Below are 18,545 nucleotides of genomic sequence, written 5' to 3' on the forward strand. Positions count from 1 at the left end.
CTGTACGTCAGTGTCCTGTATGTCAGTGTCCTGTGCGCCTGTGTCCTGTACGTCAGTGTCCTGTGCGTCAGTGTCCTGTGCTTCAGTGTCCTGTGCTTCAGTGTCCTGTGCTTCAGTGTCCTGTGCTTCAGTGTCCTGTGCGTCTGTGTCCTGTACGTCAGTGTCCTGTGCGTCAGTGTCCTGTGCTTCAGTGTCCTGTGCTTCAGTGTCTTGTGTGTCTGTGTCCTGTGCTTCAGTGTCTTGTGTGTCTGTGTCCTGTGCGTCAGTGTCCTGTGCGTCAGTGCCCTGTGCTTCAGTGTCCTGTGCTTTAGTGTCTTGTGTGTCTGTGTCCTGTACGTCAGTAGACTGTGCTTCAGTGTCTTGTGCGTCTGTGTCCTGTACGTCAGTGTCCTGTGCGTCAGTGTCCTGTGCTTCAGTGTCCTGTGCTTCAGTGTCCTGTGCGTCAGTGTCCTGTACGTCAGTGTCCTGTGCGTCAGTGTCCTGTGCGTCAGTGTCCTGTGCTTCAGTGTCCTGTGCGTCAGTGTCCTGTGCTTCAGTGTCCTGTGCTTCAGTGTCCTGTGCGTCAGTGTCCTGTGCGTCAGTGTCCTGTGCATCAGTGTCCTGTGCTTCAGTGTCCTGTGCTTCAGTGACCTGTGCGTCAGTATCATGTGCTTCTGTGTCCTGTGCTTCAGTGTCCTGTGCGTCTGTGTCCTGGGCGTCAGTGTCCTGTGCGTCTGTGTCCTGTACGTCAGTGTCTTGTGTGTCGGTATCGTGTACGTCAGTATCCTGTGCTTCAGTGTCCTGTGCTTCAGTGTCTTGTGTGTCTGTGTCCTGTGCGTCGGTGTCCTGTACGTCTGTATCCAGTGCTTCAGTGTCCTGTGCTTCACTGTCTTGTGTGCCTGTGTCCTGTACGTCAGTGTCCTGTACGTCAGTGTCCTGTGCTTCAGTGTCCTGTGCTTCAGTGTCCTGTCCTTCAGTGTCCTGTGTGTCTGTGTCCTGTGCGTCAGTGTCCTGTACGTCAGTGTACTGTGCTTCAGTGTCCTGTGCTACAGTGTCCTGTGCTTCAGTGTCTTGTGTGTCTGTGTCCTGTACGTCAGTGTCCTGTACGTCAGTGTCCTGTACGTCAGTGTCCTGTGCGTCTGTGTCCTGTAGGTCAGTGTCTTGTGTGTCTGTGTCCAGTACGTCAGTATCCTGTGCTTCAGTGTCCTGTGCGTCAGTGTCCTGTACGTCAGTGTCCTGTGCGTCAGTGTCCTGTGCTTCAGTGTCCTTTGCTTCAGTGTCCAGTGCTTCAGTGTCCTGTGCTTCAGTGTCCTGTGCTTCAGTGTCCTGTGCTATAGTGTCTTGTGTGTCTGTGTCATGTACGTCAGTGTCCTGAACGTCAGTGTCCTGTACGTCAGTGTCCTGTGGGTCTGTGTCCTGTACGTCAGTGTCTTGAGTCTCTGTGTCCTGTACGTCAGTATCCTGTGCTTCAGTGTCCTGTGCGTCAGTGTCTTGTGTGTCTGTGTCCTGGGCGCCGGTGTCCTGTACATCAGTATCCTGTGCTTCAGTGTCCTGTGCTACAGTGTCCTGTGCTTCAGTGTCCTGTGTATCTGTACGTCAGTGTCCTGTACGTCAGTTTCCTGTGCTTCAGTGTCTTGTGTGTCTCTGTCCTGCACGTCAGGGTCCTGTACGTCAGTGTTCTGTACGTCAGTGTCCTGTGCGTCTGTGTCCTGTACGTCAGTGTCCTATACGTCAGTGTCTTGTGTGTCTGTGTCCTGTACGTCAGTATCCTGTGCTTCAGTGTCCTGTGCGTCAGTGTCTTGTTTGTCTGTGTCCTGTACGTCAGTATCCTGTGCTTCAGTGTCCTGTGCTTCAGTGTCTTGTGTGTCTGTGTCCTGTACGTCAGTATCCTGTCCTTCGGTGTCCTGTGCGTCAGTGTCCTGTGCGTCTGTGTCCTGTACGTCAGTGTCCTGTGCGTCAGTGTCCTGTGCGTCAGTGTCCTGTGCTTCAGTGTCCTGTGCTTCAGTGTCCTGTGCGTCTGTGTCCTGTACGTCAGTGTCCTGTGCTTCAGTGTCCTGTGCTTCAATGTCCTGTGCTTCAGTGTCCTGTGCTTCAGTGTCCTGTGCTTCAGTGTCCTGTGCTATAGTGTCTTGTGTGTCTGTGTCATGTACGTCAGTGTCCTGTACGTCAGTGTCCTGTACGTTAGTGTCCTGTGCGTCTGTCTCCTGTACGTCAGTGTCTTGAGTCTCTGTGTCCTGTACGTCAGTATCCTGTGCTTCAGTGTCCTGTGCTTCAGTGTCTTGTGTGTCTGTGTCCTGTGCGCCGGTGTCCTGTACGTCAGTATCCTGTGCTTCAGTGTCCTGTGCTACAGTGTCCTGTGCTTCAGTGTCCTGTGTGTCTGTGTCCTGTACGTCAGAGTCCTGTACGTCAGTTTCCTGTGCTTCAGTATCCTGTGCTTCAGTGTCTTGTGTGTCTGTGTCCTGTACGTCAGTGTCCTGTACGTCAGTGTCCTGTGCGTCTGTGTCCTGTACGTCAGTGTCCTGTACGTCAGTGTCCTGTACGTCAGTGTCTTGTGTGTCTGTGTCCTGTACGTCAGTATCCTGTGCTTCAGTGTCCTGTGCGTCAGTGGCTTGTGTGTCTGTGTCCTGTACGTCAGTATCCTGTGCTTCAGTGTCCTGTGTTTCAGTGTCTTGTGTGTCTGTGTCCAGTACGTCAGTATCCTGTGCTTCAGTGCCCTGTGCGTCAGTGTCCTGTACGTCAGTGTCCTGTGCGTCAGTGTCCTGTGCTTCAGTGTCCTTTGCTTCAGTGTCCTGTGCTTCAGTGTCCTGTGCTTCAGTGTCCTGTGCTATAGTGTCTTGTGTGTCTGTGTCATGTACGTCAGTGTCCTGTACGTCAGTGTCCTGTACGTCAGTGTCCTGTGCGTCTGTGTCCTGTACGTCAGTGTCTTGAGTCTCTGTGTCCTGTACGTCAGTATCCTGTGCTTCAGTGTCCTGTGCTTCAGTGTCTTGTGTGTCTGTGTCCTGGGCGCCGGTGTCCTGTACATCAGTATCCTGTGCTTCAGTGTCCTGTGCTACAGTGTCCTGTGCTTCAGTGTCCTGTGTGTCTGTGTCCTGTACGTCAGCGTCCTGTACGTCAGTTTCCTGTGCTTCAGTGTCTTGTGTGTCTCTGTCCTGTACGTCAGGGTCCTGTACGTCAGTGTCCTGTACGTCAGTGTCCTGTGCGTCTGTGTCCTGTACGTCAGTGTCCTGTACATCAGTGTCTTGTGTGTCTGTGTCCTGTACGTCAGTATCCTGTGCTTCAGTGTCCTGTGCGTCAGTGTCTTGTGTGTCTGTGTCCTGTACGTCAGTATCCTGTGCTTCAGTGTCCTGTGCTTCAGTGTTCTGTGTGTCTGTGTCCTGTACGTCAGTATCCTGTGCTTCAGTGTCCTGTGCGTCAGTGTCCTGTGCGTCAGTGTCCTGTACGTCAGTGTCCTGTGCGTCAGTGTCCTGTGCGTCAGTGTCCTGTGCGTCAGTGTCCTGTGCTTCAGTGTCCTGTGCTTCAGTGTCCTGTGCTTCAGTGTCCTTTGCTTCAGTGTCCTGTGCTTCAGTGTCCTGTACGTCAGTGTCCTGTACGTCAGTGTCTTGAGTCTGTGTCCTGTACGTCAGTGTCTTGAGTCTCTGTGTCCTGTACGTCAGTATCCTGTGCTTCAGTGTCCTGTGCTTCAGTGTCTTGTGTGTCTGTGTCCTGGGCGCCGGTGTCCTGTACATCAGTATCCTGTGCTTCAGTGTCCTGTGCTACAGAGTCTTGTGCTTCAGTGTCCTGTGTGTCTGTACGTCAGTGTCCTGTACGTCAGTTTCCTGTGCTTCAGTGTCTTGTGTGTCTCTGTCCTGTACGTCAGGGTCCTGTACGTCAGTGTTCTGTACGTCAGTGTCCTGTGCGTCTGTGTCCTGTACGTCAGTGTCCTGTACATCAGTGTCTTGTGTGTCTGTGTCCTATACGTCAATATCCTGTGCTTCAGTGTCCTGTGCGTCAGTGTCTTGTGTGTCTGTGTCCTGTACGTCAGTATCCTGTGCTTCAGTGTCCTGTGCTTCAGTGTCTTGTGTGTCTGTGTCCTGTACGTCAGTATCCTGTGCTTCAGTGTCCTGTGCGTCAGTGTCCTGTGCGTCTGTGTCCTGTACGTCAGTGTCCTGTGCGTCAGTGTCCTGTGCGTCAGTGTCCTGTGCTTCAGTGTCCTGTGCTTCAGTGTCCTTTGCTTCAGTGTCCAGTGCTTCAGTGTCCTTTGCTTCAGTGTCCTGTGCTTCAGTGTCCTGTACGTCAGTGTCCTGTATGTCAGTGTCCTGTGCGTCTGTGTCCTGTACGTCAGTGTCCTGTGCGTCAGTGTCCTGTGCTTCAGTGTCCTGTGCTTTAGTGTCTTGTGTGTCTGTGTCCTGTGCTTCAATGTCTTGTGTGTCTGTGTCCTGTGCGTCAGTGTCCTGTGCGTCAGTGCCCTGTGCTTCAGTGTCCTGTGCTTTAGTGTCTTGTGTGTCTGTGTCCCGTACGTCAGTAGACTGTGCTTCAGTGTCTTGTGCGTCTGTGTCCTGTACGTCAGTGTCCTGTGCGTCAGTGTCCTGTGCTTCAGTGTCCTGTGCTTCAGTGTCTTGTGTGTCTGTGACCTGTACGTCAGTATCCTGTGCTTCAGTGTCCTGTGCATCAGTGTCTTATGTGCCTGTGTCCTGTGCTTCAGTATCCTGTGCTTCAGTGCCCTGTGCTTCAGTGTCCTGCGCTTCAGTGTCCTGTGCGTCAGTGTCATGTACGTCAGTGTCCTGAACGTCAGTGTCCTGTACGTCAGTGTCCTGTGGGTCTGTGTCCTGTACGTCAGTGTCTTGAGTCTCTGTGTCCTGTACGTCAGTATCCTGTGCTTCAGTGTCCTGTGCTTCAGTGTCTTGTGTGTCTGTGTCGTGGGCGCCGGTGTCCTGTACATCAGTATCCTGTGCTTCAGTGTCCTGTGCTACAGTGTCCTGTGCTTCAGTGTCCTGTGTATCTGTACGTCAGTGTCCTGTACGTCAGTTTCCTGTGCTTCAGTGTCTTGTGTGTCTCTGTCCTGTACGTCAGGGTCCTGTACGTCAGTGTTCTGTACGTCAGTGTCCTGTGCGTCTGTGTCCTGTACGTCAGTGTCCTGTACGTCAGTGTCTTGTATGTCTGTGTCCTGTACGTCAGTATCCTGTGCTTCAGTGTCCTGTGCGTCAGTGTCTTGTGTGTCTGTGTCCTGTACGTCAGTATCCTGTGCTTCAGTGTCCTGTGCTTCAGTGTCTTGTGTGTCTGTGTCCTGTACGTCAGTATCCTGTCCTTCAGTGTCCTGTGCGTCAGTGTCCTGTGCGTCTGTGTCCTGTACGTCAGTGTCCTGTGCGTCAGTGTCCTGTGCGTCAGTGTCCTGTGCTTCAGTGTCCTGTGCTTCAGTGTCCTGTGCTTCAGTGTCCTGTGCTTCAGTGTCCTGTGCGTCTGTGTCCTGTACGTCAGTGTCCTGTGCTTCAGTGTCCTGTGCTTCAGTGTCCTGTGCTTCAGTGTCCTATGCTATAGTGTCTTGTGTGTCTGTGTCATGTACGTCAGTGTCCTGTACGTCAGTGTCCTGTACGTCAGTGTCCTGTGCGTCTGTCTCCTGTACGTCAGTGTCTTGAGTCTCTGTGTCCTGTACGTCAGTATCCTGTGCTTCAGTGTCCTGTGCTTCAGTGTCTTGTGTGTCTGTGTCCTGTGCGCCGGTGTCCTGTACGTCAGTATCCTGTGCTTCAGTGTCCTGTGCTACAGTGTCTTGTGTGTCTGTGTCCAGTACGTCAGTATACTGTGCTTCAGTGTCCTGTGCGTCAGTGCCCTGTACGTCAGTGTCCTGTACGTCAGTGTCCTGTGCGTCAGTATCCTGTGCTTCAGTGTCCTTTGCTTCAGTGTCCTGTGCTTCAGTGTCCTGTGCTTCAGTGTCCTGTGCTATAGTGTCTTGAGTGTCTGTGTCATGTACGTCAGTGTCCTGTACGTCAGTGTCCTGTACGTCAGTGTCCTGTGCGTCTGTGTCCTGTACGTCAGTGTCTTGAGTCTCTGTGTCCTGTACGTCAGTATCCTGTGCTTCAGTGTCCTGTGCTTCAGTGTCTTGTGTGTCTGTGTCCTGGGCGCCGGTGTCCTGTACATCAGTATCCTGTGCTTCAGTGTCCTGTGCTACAGTGTCCTGTGCTTCAGTGTCCTGTGTATCTGTACGTCAGTGTCCTGTACGTCAGTTTCCTGTGCTTCAGTGTCTTGTGTGTCTCTGTCCTGTACGTCAGGGTCCTGTACGTCAGTGTTCTGTACGTCAGTGTCCTGTGCGTCTGTGTCCTGTACGTCAGTGTCCTGTACGTCAGTGTCTTGTGTGTCTGTGTCCTGTACGTCAGTATCCTGTGCTTCAGTGTCCTGTGCGTCAGTGTCTTGTGTGTCTGTGTCCTGTACGTCAGTATCCTGTGCTTCAGTGTCCTGTGCTTCAGTGTCTTGTGTGTCTGTGTCCTGTACGTCAGTATCCTGTCCTTCAGTGTCCTGTGCGTCAGTGTCCTGTGCGTCTGTGTCCTGTACGTCAGTGTCCTGTGCGTCAGTGTCCTGTGCGTCAGTGTCCTGTGCTTCAGTGTCCTGTGCTTCAGTGTCCTGTGCTTCAGTGTCCTGTGCTTCAGTGTCCTGTGCGTCTGTGTCCTGTACGTCAGTGTCCTGTGCTTCAGTGTCCTGTGCTTCAGTGTCCTGTGCTTCAGTGTCCTATGCTATAGTGTCTTGTGTGTCTGTGTCATGTACGTCAGTGTCCTGTACGTCAGTGTCCTGTACGTCAGTGTCCTGTGCGTCTGTCTCCTGTACGTCAGTGTCTTGAGTCTCTGTGTCCTGTACGTCAGTATCCTGTGCTTCAGTGTCCTGTGCTTCAGTGTCTTGTGTGTCTGTGTCCTGTGCGCCGGTGTCCTGTACGTCAGTATCCTGTGCTTCAGTGTCCTGTGCTACAGTGTCTTGTGTGTCTGTGTCCAGTACGTCAGTATACTGTGCTTCAGTGTCCTGTGCGTCAGTGCCCTGTACGTCAGTGTCCTGTACGTCAGTGTCCTGTGCGTCAGTGTCCTGTGCTTCAGTGTCCTTTGCTTCAGTGTCCTGTGCTTCAGTGTCCTGTGCTTCAGTGTCCTGTGCTATAGTGTCTTGTGTGTCTGTGTCATGTACGTCAGTGTCCTGTACGTCAGTGTCCTGTACGTCAGTGTCCTGTGCGTCTGTGTCCTGTACGTCAGTGTCTTGAGTCTCTGTGTCCTATACGTCAGTATCCTGTGCTTCAGTGTCCTGTGCTTCAGTGTCTTGTGTGTCTGTGTCCTGGGCGCCGGTTTCCTGTACATCAGTATCCTGTGCTTCAGTGTCCTGTGCTACAGAGTCTTGTGCTTCAGTGTCCTGTGTGTCTGTACGTCAGTGTCCTGTACGTCAGTTTCCTGTGCTTCAGTGTCTTGTGTGTCTCTGTCCTGTACGTCAGGGTCCTGTACGTCAGTGTTCTGTACGTCAGTGTCCTGTGCGTCTGTGTCCTGTACGTCAGTGTCCTGTACGTCAGTGTCTTGTGTGTCTGTGTCCTATACGTCAATATCCTGTGCTTCAGTGTCCTGTGCGTCAGTGTCTTGTGTGTCTGTGTCCTGTACGTCAGTATCCTGTGCTTCAGTGTCCTGTGCTTCAGTGTCTTGTGTGTCTGTGTCCTGTACGTCAGTATCCTGTGCTTCAGTGTCCTGTGCGTCAGTGTCCTGTGCGTCTGTGTCCTGTACGTCAGTGTCCTGTGCGTCAGTGTCCTGTGCGTCAGTGTCCTGTGCTTCAGTGTCCTGTGCTTCAGTGTCCTTTGCTTCAGTGTCCAGTGCTTCAGTGTCCTTTGCTTCAGTGTCCTGTGCTTCAGTGTCCTGTACGTCAGTGTCCTGTATGTCAGTGTCCTGTGCGTCTGTGTCCTGTACGTCAGTGTCCTGTGCGTCAGTGTCCTGTGCTTCAGTGTCCTGTGCTTTAGTGTCTTGTGTGTCTGTGTCCTGTGCTTCAATGTCTTGTGTGTCTGTGTCCTGTGCGTCAGTGTCCTGTGCGTCAGTGCCCTGTGCTTCAGTGTCCTGTGCTTTAGTGTCTTGTGTGTCTGTGTCCCGTACGTCAGTAGACTGTGCTTCAGTGTCTTGTGCGTCTGTGTCCTGTACGTCAGTGTCCTGTGCGTCAGTGTCCTGTGCTTCAGTGTCCTGTGCTTCAGTGTCTTGTGTGTCTGTGACCTGTACGTCAGTATCCTGTGCTTCAGTGTCCTGTGCATCAGTGTCTTGTGTGCCTGTGTCCTGTGCTTCAGTATCCTGTGCTTCAGTGCCCTGTGCTTCAGTGTCCTGCGCTTCAGTGTCCTGTGCGTCAGTGTCATGTACGTCAGTGTCCTGAACGTCAGTGTCCTGTACGTCAGTGTCCTGTGGGTCTGTGTCCTGTACGTCAGTGTCTTGAGTCTCTGTGTCCTGTACGTCAGTATCCTGTGCTTCAGTGTCCTGTGCTTCAGTGTCTTGTGTGTCTGTGTCCTGGGCGCCGGTGTCCTGTACATCAGTATCCTGTGCTTCAGTGTCCTGTGCTACAGTGTCCTGTGCTTCAGTGTCCTGTGTATCTGTACGTCAGTGTCCTGTACGTCAGTTTCCTGTGCTTCAGTGTCTTGTGTGTCTCTGTCCTGTACGTCAGGGTCCTGTACGTCAGTGTTCTGTACGTCAGTGTCCTGTGCGTCTGTGTCCTGTACGTCAGTGTCCTGTACGTCAGTGTCTTGTGTGTCTGTGTCCTGTACGTCAGTATCCTGTGCTTCAGTGTCCTGTGCGTCAGTGTCTTGTGTGTCTGTGTCCTGTACGTCAGTATCCTGTGCTTCAGTGTCTTGTGTGTCTGTGTCCTGTACGTCAGTATCCTGTCCTTCAGTGTCCTGTGCGTCAGTGTCCTGTGCGTCTGTGTCCTGTACGTCAGTGTCCTGTGCGTCAGTGTCCTGTGCGTCAGTGTCCTGTGCGTCAGTGTCCTGTGCTTCAGTGTCCTGTGCTTCAGTGTCCTGTGCTTCAGTGTCCTGTGCTTCAGTGTCCTGTGCGTCTGTGTCCTGTACGTCAGTGTCCTGTGCTTCAGTGTCCTGTGCTTCAGTGTCCTGTGCTTCAGTGTCCTATGCTATAGTGTCTTGTGTGTCTGTGTCATGTACGTCAGTGTCCTGTACGTCAGTGTCCTGTACGTCAGTGTCCTGTGCGTCTGTCTCCTGTACGTCAGTGTCTTGAGTCTCTGTGTCCTGTACGTCAGTATCCTGTGCTTCAGTGTCCTGTGCTTCAGTGTCTTGTGTGTCTGTGTCCTGTGCGCCGGTGTCCTGTACGTCAGTATCCTGTGCTTCAGTGTCCTGTGCTACAGTGTCCTGTGCTTCAGTGTCTGTGTGTCTGTGTCCTGTACCTCAGAGTCCTGTACGTCAGTGTCCTGTGCTTCAGTGTCCTGTGCTTCAGTGTCTTGTGTGTCTGTGTCCTGTACGTCAGTGTCCTGTACGTCAGTGTCCTGTGCGTCTGTGTCCTGTACGTCAGTGTCCTGTACGTCAGTGTCCTGTACGTCAGTGTCTTGTGTGTCTGTGTCCTGTACGTCAGTATCCTGTGCTTCAGTGTCCTGTGCTTCAGTGTCTTGTGTGTCTGTGTCCAGTACGTCAGTATCCTGTGCTTCAGTGCCCTGTGCGTCAGTGTCCTGTACGTCAGTGTCCTGTGCGTCAGTGTCCTGTGCTTCAGTGTCCTTTGCTTCAGTGTCCTGTGCTTCAGTGTCCTGTGCTTCAGTGTCCTGAGCTATAGTGTCTTGTGTGTCTGTGTCATGTACGTCAGTGTCCTGTACGTCAGTGTCCTGTACGTCAGTGTCCTGTGCGTCTGTGTCCTGTACGTCAGTGTCTTGAGTCTCTGTGTCCTGTACGTCAGTATCCTGTGCTTCAGTGTCCTGTGCGTCAGTGTCTTGTGTGTCTGTGTCCTGGGCGCCGGTGTCCTGTACATCAGTATCCTGTGCTTCAGTGTCCTGTGCTACAGTGTCCTGTGCTTCAGTGTCCTGTGTGTCTGTGTCCTGTACGTCAGTGTCCTGTACGTCAGTTTCCTGTGCTTCAGTGTCTTGTGTGTCTCTGTCCTGAACGTCAGGGTCCTGTACGTCAGTGTCCTGTACGTCAGTGTCCTGTGCGTCTGTGTCCTGTACGTCAGTGTCCTGTACATCAGTGTCTTGTGTGTCTGTGTCCTGTACGTCAGTATCCTGTGCTTCAGTGTCCTGTGCGTCAGTGTCCTGTGCGTCAGTGTCCTGTACGTCAGTGTCCTGTGCGTCAGTGTCCTGTGCGTCAGTGTCCTGTGCTTCAGTGTCCTGTGCTTCAGTGTCCTTTGCTTCAGTGTCCTGTGCTTCAGTGTCCTGTACGTCAGTGTCCTGTACGTCAGTGTCCTGTGCGTCTGTGTCCTGTACGTCAGTGTCCTGTGCTTCAGTGTCCTGTGCTTCAGTGTCCTGTGCGTCTGTGTCCTGTACGTCAGTGTCCTGTACGTCAGTGTCCTGTGCGTCAGTGTCCTGTGCTTCAGTGTCCTGTGCTTCAGTGTCTTGTGTGTCTGTGTCCTGTGCTTCAGTGTCTTGTGTGTCTGTGTCCTCTGTGTCAGTGTCCTGTGCGTCAGTGCCCTGTGCTTAGGTGTCCTGTGCTTTAGTGTCTTGTGTGTCTGTGTCCTGTACGTCAGTATACTGTGCTTCAGTGTCTTGTGCGTCTGTGTCCTGTACGTCAGTGTCCTGTGCGTCAGTGTCCTGTGCTTCAGTGTCCTGTGCTTCAGTGTCTTGTGTGTCTGTGACCTGTACGTCAGTATCCTGTGCTTCAGCGTCCTGTGCATCAGTGTTTTGTGTGCCTGTGTCCTGTGCTTCAGTATCCTGTGCTTCAGTGCCCTGTGCTTCAGTGTCCTGTGCTTCAGTGTCCTGTGCGTCAGTGTCCTGTACGTCAGTGTCCTGTGCGTCAGTGTCCTGTGCTTCAGTGTCCTGTGCGTCAGTGTCCTGTGCTTCAGTGTCCTGTGCGTCAGTGTCCTGTGCATCAGTGTCCTGTGCTTCAGTGTCCTGTGCTTCAGTGACCTGTGCGTCAGTATCATATGCTTCTGTGTCCTGTGCTTCAGTGTCCTGTGCGTCTGTGTCCTGGGCGTCAGTGTCCTGTGCGTCTGTGTCCTGTACGTCAGTGTCTTGTGTGTCGGTATCGTGTACGTCAGTATCCTGTGCTTCAGTGTCCTGTGCTTCAGTGTCTTGTGTGTCTGTGTCCTGTGCGTCGGTGTCCTGTACGTCTGTATCCAGTGCTTCAGTGTCCTGTGCTTCACTGTCTTGTGTGCCTGTGTCCTGTACGTCAGTGTCCTGTACGTCAGTGTGCTGTGCTTCAGTGTCCTGTGCTTCAGTGTCCTGTCCTTCAGTGTCCTGTGTGTCTGTGTCCTGTGCGTCAGTGTCCTGTACGTCAGTGTCCTGTCCTACAGTGTCCTGTGCTTCAGTGTCCTGTGTGTCTGTGTCCTGTGTGTCTGTGTCCTGTACGTCAGTGTCCTGTACGTCAGTGTCCTGTGCTTCAGTGTCTTGTGTGTCTGTGTCCTGTACGTCAGTGTCCTATACGTCAGTGTCCTATACGTCAGTGTCCTGTACGTCAGTGTCCTGTGCGTCTGTGGCCTGTAGGTCAGTGTCCTGTACGTCAGTGTCTTGTGTGTCTGTGTCCTGTACGTCAGTATCCTGTGCTTCAGTGTCCTGTGCATCAGTGTCCTGTGCTTCAGTATCCTGTGCTTCAGTGCCCTGAGCTTCAGTGTCCTGTGCTTCAGTGTCCTGTGCTTCAGTGTCCTGTGCGTCTGTGTCCTGTACGTCCGTGTCCTGTGCGTCAGTGTCCTGTGCTTCAGTGTCCTGTGCTTCAGTGTCTTGTGTGTCTGTGTCCTGTACGTCAGTGTCCTGTACGTCAGTGTCCTGTGCGTCTGTGTCCTGTACGTCAGTGTCCTGTACGTCAGTGTCCTGTACGTCAGTGTCTTGTGTGTCTGTGTCCTGTACGTCAGTATCCTGTGCTTCAGTGTCCTGTGCGTCAGTGTCTTGTGTGTCTGTGTCCTGTACGTCAGTATCCTGTGCTTCAGTGTCCTGTGCTTCAGTGTCTTGTGTGTCTGTGTCCAGTACGTCAGTATACTGTGCTTCAGTGTCCTGTGCGTCAGTGCCCTGTACGTCAGTGTCCTGTACGTCAGTGTCCTGTGCGTCAGTGTCCTATGCTTCAGTGTCCTTTGCTTCAGTGTCCTGTGCTTCAGTGTCCTGTGCTTCAGTGTCCTGTGCTATAGTGTCTTGTGTGTCTGTGTCATGTACGTCAGTGTCCTGTACGTCAGTGTCCTGTACGTCAGTGTCCTGTGCGTCTGTGTCCTGTACGTCAGTGTCTTGAGTCTCTGTGTCCTGTACGTCAGTATCCTGTGCTTCAGTGTCCTGTGCTTCAGTGTCTTGTGTGTCTGTGTCCTGGGCGCCGGTGTCCTGTACGTCAGTATCCTGTGCTTCAGTGTCCTGTGCTACAGAGTCCTGTGCTTCAGTGTCCTGTGTGTCTGTACGTCAGTGTCCTGTACGTCAGTTTCCTGTGCTTCAGTGTCTTGTGTGTCTCTGTCCTGTACGTCAGGGTCCTGTACGTCAGTGTTCTGTACGTCAGTGTCCTGTGCGTCTGTGTCCTGTACGTCAGTGTCCTGTACGTCAGTGTCTTGTGTGTCTGTGTCCTGTACGTCAGTATCCTGTGCTTCAGTGTCCTGTGCTTCAGTGTCTTGTGTGTCTGTGTCCTGTACGTCAGTATCCTGTGCTTCAGTGTCCTGTGCGTCAGTGTCCTGTGCGTCTGTGTCCTGTACGTCAGTGTCCTGTGCGTCAGTGTCCTGTGCGTCAGTGTCCTGTGCGTCAGTGTCCTGTGCTTCAGTGTCCTGTGCTTCAGTGTCCTGTGCTTCAGTGTCCTTTGCTTCAGTGTCCAGCGCTTCAGTGTCCTTTGCTTCAGTGTCCTTTGCTTCAGTGTCCTGTACGTCAGTGTCCTGTATGTCAGTGTCCTGTGCGTCTGTGTCCTGTACGTCAGTGTCCTGTGCGTCAGTGTCCTGTGCTTCAGTGTCCTGTGCTTTAGTGTCTTGTGTGTCTGTGTCCTGTGCTTCAGTGTCTTGTGTGTCTGTGTCCTGTGCGTCAGTGTCCTGTGCGTCAGTGCCCTGTGCTTCAGTGTCCTGTGCTTTAGTGTCTTGTGTGTCTGTGTCCTGTACGTCAGTAGACTGTGCTTCAGTGTCTTGTGCGTCTGTGTCCTGTACGTCAGTGTCCTGTGCGTCAGTGTCCTGTGCTTCAGTGTCCTGTGCTTCAGTGTCTTGTGTGTCTGTGACCTGTACGTCAGTATCCTGTGCTTCAGTGTCCTGTGCATCAGTGTCTTGTGTGCCTGTGTCCTGTGCTTCAGTATCCTGTGCTTCAGTGCCCTGTGCTTCAGTGTCCTGTGCTTCAGTGTCCTGTGCGTCAGTGTCCTGTACGTCAGTGTCCTGAGCGTCAGTGTCCTGTGCGTCAGTGTCCTGTGCGTCAGTGTCCTGTGCATCAGTGTCCTGTGCTTCAGTGTCCTGTGCTTCAGTGACCTGTGCGTCAGTATCATGTGCTTCTGTGTCCTGTGCTTCAGTGTCCTGTACGTCTGTGTCCTGGGCGTCAGTGTCCTGTGCGTCTGTGTCCTGTACGTCAGTGTCTTGTGTGTCGGTATCGTGTACGTCAGTATCCTGTGCTTCAGTGTCCTGTGCTTCAGTGTCTTGTGTGTCTGTGTCCTGTGCGTCGGTGTCCTGTACGTCTGTATCCAGTGCTTCAGTGTCCTGTGCTTCACTGTCTTGTGTGCCTGTGTCCTGTACTTCAGTGTCCTGTACGTCAGTGTCCTGTGCTTAAGTGTCCTGTGCTTCAGTGTCCTGTCCTTCAGTGTCCTGTGTGTCTGTGCGTCATTGTCCTTTACGTCAGTGTACTGTGCTTCAGTGTCCTGTGCTACAGTGTCCTGTGCTTCAGTGTCCTGTGTGTCTGTGTCCTGTACGTCAGTGTCCTGTACGTCAGTGTCCTGTGCTTCAGTGTCCTGTGCTTCAGTGTCTTGTGTGTCTGTGTCCTGTACGTCAGTGTCCTGTACTTCAGTGTCCTGTACGTCAGTGTCCTGTGCGTCTGTGTCCTGTAGGTCAGTGTCCTGTACGTCAGTGTCTTGTGTGTCTGTGTCCTGTACGTCAGTATCCTGTGCTTCAGTGTCCTTTGCGTCAGTGTCTTGTGTGTCTGTGTCCTGTACGTCAGTATCCTGTGCTTCAGTGTCCTGTGCATCAGTGTCCTGTGTGTCTGTGTCCTGTGCTTCAGTATCCTGTGCTTCAGTGCCCTGAGCTTCAGTGCCCTGTGCTTCAGTGTCCTGTGCTTCAGTGTCCTGTGCTTCAGTGTCCTGTGCGTCTGTGTCCTGTACGTCCGTGTCCTGTGCGTCAGTGTCCTGTGCTTCAGTGCCCTGAGCTTCAGTGTCCTGTGCTTCAGTGTCCTGTGCTTCAGTGTCCTGTGCGTCTGTGTCCTGTACGTCCGTGTCCTGTGCGTCAGTGTCCTGTGCTTCAGTGTCTTGTGTGTCTGTGTCTTGTGTGTCTGTGTCCTGTACGTCAGTGTCCTGTACGTCAGTGTCCTGTGCGTCTGTGTCCTGTACGTCAGTGTCCTGTACGTCAGTGTCCTGTACGTCAGTGTTTTGTGTGTCTGTGTCCTGTACGTCAGTATCCTGTGCTTCAGTGTCCTGTGCGTCAGTGTCCTGTGCGTCTGTGTCCTGTACGTCCGTGTCCTGTGCGTCAGTGTCCTGTGCTTCAGTGTCCTGTGCTTCAGTGTCTTGTGTGTCTGTGTCCTGTACGTCAGTGTCCTGTACGTCAGTGTCCTGTGCGTCTGTGTCCTGTACGTCAGTGTCCTGTTCGTCAGTGTCCTGTACGTCAGTGTCTTGTGTGTCTGTGTCCTGTACGTCAGTATCCTGTGCTTCAGTGTCCTGTGCGTCAGTGTCTTGTGTGTCTGTGTCCTGTACGTCAGTATCCTGTGCTTCAGTGTCCTGTGCTTCAGTGTCTTGTGTGTCTGTGTCCAGTACGTCAGTATACTGTGCTTCAGTGTCCTGTGCGTCAGTGCCCTGTACGTCAGTGTCCTGTACGTCTGTGCCCTGTGCGTCAGTGTCCTGTGCTTCAGTGTCCTTTGCTTCAGTGTCCTGTGCTTCAGTGTCCTGTGCTTCAGTGTCCTGTGCTATAGTGTCTTGTGTGTCTGTGTCATGTACGTCAGTGTCCTGTACGTCAGTGTCCTGTACGTCAGTGTCCTGTGCGTCTGTGTCCTGTACGTCAGTGTCTTGAGTCTCTGTGTCCTGTACGTCAGTATCCTGTGCTTCAGTGTCCTGTGCTTCAGTGTCTTGTGTGTCTGTGTCCTGGGCGCCGGTGTCCTGTACATCAGTATCCTGTGCTTCAGTGTCCTGTGCTACAGAGTCCTGTGCTTCAGTGTCCTGTGTGTCTGTACGTCAGTGTCCTGTACGTCAGTTTCCTGTGCTTCAGTGTCTTGTGTGTCTCTGTCCTGTACGTCAGGGTCCTGTACGTCAGTGTTCTGTACGTCAGTGTCCTGTGCGTCTGTGTCCTGTACGTCAGTGTCCTGTACGTCAGTGTCTTGTGTGTCTGTGTCCTGTACGTCAGTATCCTGTGCTTCAGTGTCCTGTGCGTCAGTGTCTTGTGTGTCTGTGTCCTGTACGTCAGTATCCTGTGCTTCAGTGTCCTGTGCTTCAGTGTCTTGTGTGTCTGTGTCCTGTACGTCAGTATCCTGTGCTTCAGTGTCCTGTGCGTCAGTGTCCTGTGCGTCTGTGTCCTGTACGTCAGTGTCCTGTGCGTCAGTGTCCTGTGCGTCAGTGTCCTGTGCTTCAGTGTCCTGTGCTTCAGTGTCCTTTGCTTCAGTGTCCAGTGCTTCAGTGTCCTTTGCTTCAGTGTCCTGTGCTTCAGTGTCCTGTACGTCAGTGTCCTGTATGTCAGTGTCCTGTGCGTCTGTGTCCTGTACGTCAGTGTCCTGTGCGTCAGTGTCCTGTGCTTCAGTGTCCTGTGCTTTAGTGTCTTGTGTGTCTGTGTCCTGTGCTTCAGTGTCTTGTGTGTCTGTGTCCTGTGCGTCAGTGTCCTGTGCGTCAGTGCCCTGTGCTTCAGTGTCCTGTGCTTTAGTGTCTTGTGTGTCTGTGTCCTGTACGTCAGTAGACTGTGCTTCAGTGTCTTGTGCGTCTGTGTCCTGTACGTCAGTGTCCTGTGCGTCAGTGTCCTGTGCTTCAGTGTCCTGTGCTTCAGTGTCTTGTGTGTCTGTGACCTGTACGTCAGTATCCTGTGCTTCAGTGTCCTGTGCATCAGTGTCTTGTGTGCCTGTGTCCTGTGCTTCAGTATCCTGTGCTTCAGTGCCCTGTGCTTCAGTGTCCTGTGCTTCAGTGTCCTGTGCGTCAGTGTCCTGTACGTCAGTGTCCTGTGCGTCAGTGTCCTGTGCGTCAGTGTCCTGTGCTTCAGTGTCCTGTGCGTCAGTGTCCTGTGCTTCAGTGTCCTGTGCGTCAGTGTCCTGTGCGTCAGTGTCCTGTGCATCAGTGTCCTGTGCATCAGTGTCCTGTGCTTCAGTGTCCCGTGCTTCAGTGACCTGTGCGTCAGTATCATGTGCTTCTGTGTCCTGTGCTTCAGTGTCCTGTGCGTCTGTGTCCTGGGCGTCTGTGTCCTGTGCGTCTGTGTCCTGTACGTCAGTGTCTTGTGTGTCGGTATCGTGTACGTCAGTATCCTGTGCTTCAGTGTCCTGTGCTTCAGTGTCTTGTGTGTCTGTGTCCTGTGCGTCGGTGTCCTGTACGTCTGTATCCAGTGCTTCAGTGTCCTGTGCTTCACTGTCTTGTGTGCCTGTGTCCTGTACGTCAGTGTCCTGTACTCAGTGTCCTGTGCTTCAGTGTCCTGTGCTTCAGTGACCTGTCCTTCAGTGTCCTGTGTGTCTCTGTCCTGTGCGTCATTGTCCTTTACGTCAGTGTACTGTGCTTCAGTGTCCTGTGCTACAGTGTCCTGTGCTTCAGTGTCCTGTGTGTCTGTGTCCTGTACGTCAGTGTCCTGTACGTCAGTGTCCTGTGCTTCAGTGTCCTGTGCTTCAGTGTCTTGTGTGTCTGTGTCCTGTACGTCAGTGTCCTGTACTTCAGTGTCCTGTACGTCAGTGTCCTGTGCGTCTGTGTCCTGTAGGTCAGTGTCCTGTACGTCAGTGTCTTGTGCGTCTGTGTCCTGTACGTCAGTATCCTGTGCTTCAGTGTCCTGTGCGTCAGTGTCCTGTACGTCAGTATCCTGTGCTTCAGTGTCCTGTGCATCAGTGTCCTGTGTGTCTGTGTCCTGTGCTTCAGTATCCTGTGCTTCAGTGCCCTGAGCTTCAGTGTCCTGTCCTTCAGTGTGCTGTGCGTCTGTGTCCTGTGCGTCTGTGTCCTGTACGTCCGTGTCCTGTGCGTCAGTGTCCTGTGCTTCAGTGTCCTGTGCTTCAGTGTCCTGTGCTTCAGTGAACTGTGCGTCAGTATCCTGTGCTTCAGTGTCCTGTGCTTCAGTGTCCTGTGCGTCTGTGTCCTGGGCGTCAGTGTCCTGTGCGTCTGTGTCCTGTACGTCAGTGTCTTGTGTGTCTGTATCGTGTACGTCAGTATCCTGTGCTTCAGTGTCCTGTGCTTCAGTGTCTTGTGTGTCTGTGTCCTGTGCGCCGGTGTCCTGTACGTCAGTATCCAGTGCTTCAGTGTCCTGTGCTTCAGTGTCTTGTGCGCCGGTGTCCTGTACGTCAGTGTCCTGTACGTCAGTGTCCTGTACGTCAGTGTCCTGTACGTCAGTGTCCTGTACGTCAGTGTCCTGTGCTTCAGTGTCCTGTGCTTCAGTGTCCTGTGTGTCTGTGTCCTGTACGTCAGTGTCCTGTACGTCAGTGTCCTGTACGTCAGGGTTCTGTACGTCAGTGTCCTGTGCGTCTGTGTCCTCTACGTCAGTGTCCTATACATCAGTATCTTGTGTGTCTGTGTCCTGTACGTCAGTATCCTGTGCTTCAGTGTCCTGTGCGTCAGTGTCTTGTGTGTCTGTGTCCTGTACGTCAGTATCCTGTGCTTCAGTGCCCTGTGCGTCAGTGTCCTGTGCGTCTGTCTCCTGTATGTCAGTGTCCTGTGCGTCAGTGTCCTGTGCTTCAGTGTCCTGTGCTTCAGTGTCCTGTGCTTCAGTGTCCTGTACTTCAGCGTCCTGTACTTCTGTGTCCTGTGCGTCAGTGTCCTGTGCGTCAGTGTCCTGTGCGTCAGTGTCCTGTGCGTCAGTGTCCTGTGCTTCAGTGTCCTGTGCTTCAGTGTCCTGTGCTTCAGTGTCCTGTGCTTCAGTGCCTTGTGTGTCTGCGTCCTGTACGTCAGTATCCTGTGCTTCAGTGTCCTGTGCTTCAGTGTCCTGTACGTCAGTATCCTGTGCTTCAGTATCCTGTGCTTCAGTGTCCTGTGCGTCAGTGTCCTGTGCGTCAGTGTCCTGTGCGTCAGTGTCCTGTGCGTCAGTGTCCTGTGCGTCAGTGTCCTGTGCGTCAGTGTCCTGTGCGTCAGTGGCCTGTTCGTCAGTGTCCTGTGCCTCAGTGTCCTGTGCGTCAGTGTCCTGTGCTTCAGTGTCCTGTGCTTCAGTGTCCTGTGCTTCAGT

Source organism: Scyliorhinus torazame, chromosome 7, assembly GCF_047496885.1.
Source record: "Scyliorhinus torazame isolate Kashiwa2021f chromosome 7, sScyTor2.1, whole genome shotgun sequence".
Lineage (NCBI taxonomy): Eukaryota > Metazoa > Chordata > Chondrichthyes > Carcharhiniformes > Scyliorhinidae > Scyliorhinus > Scyliorhinus torazame.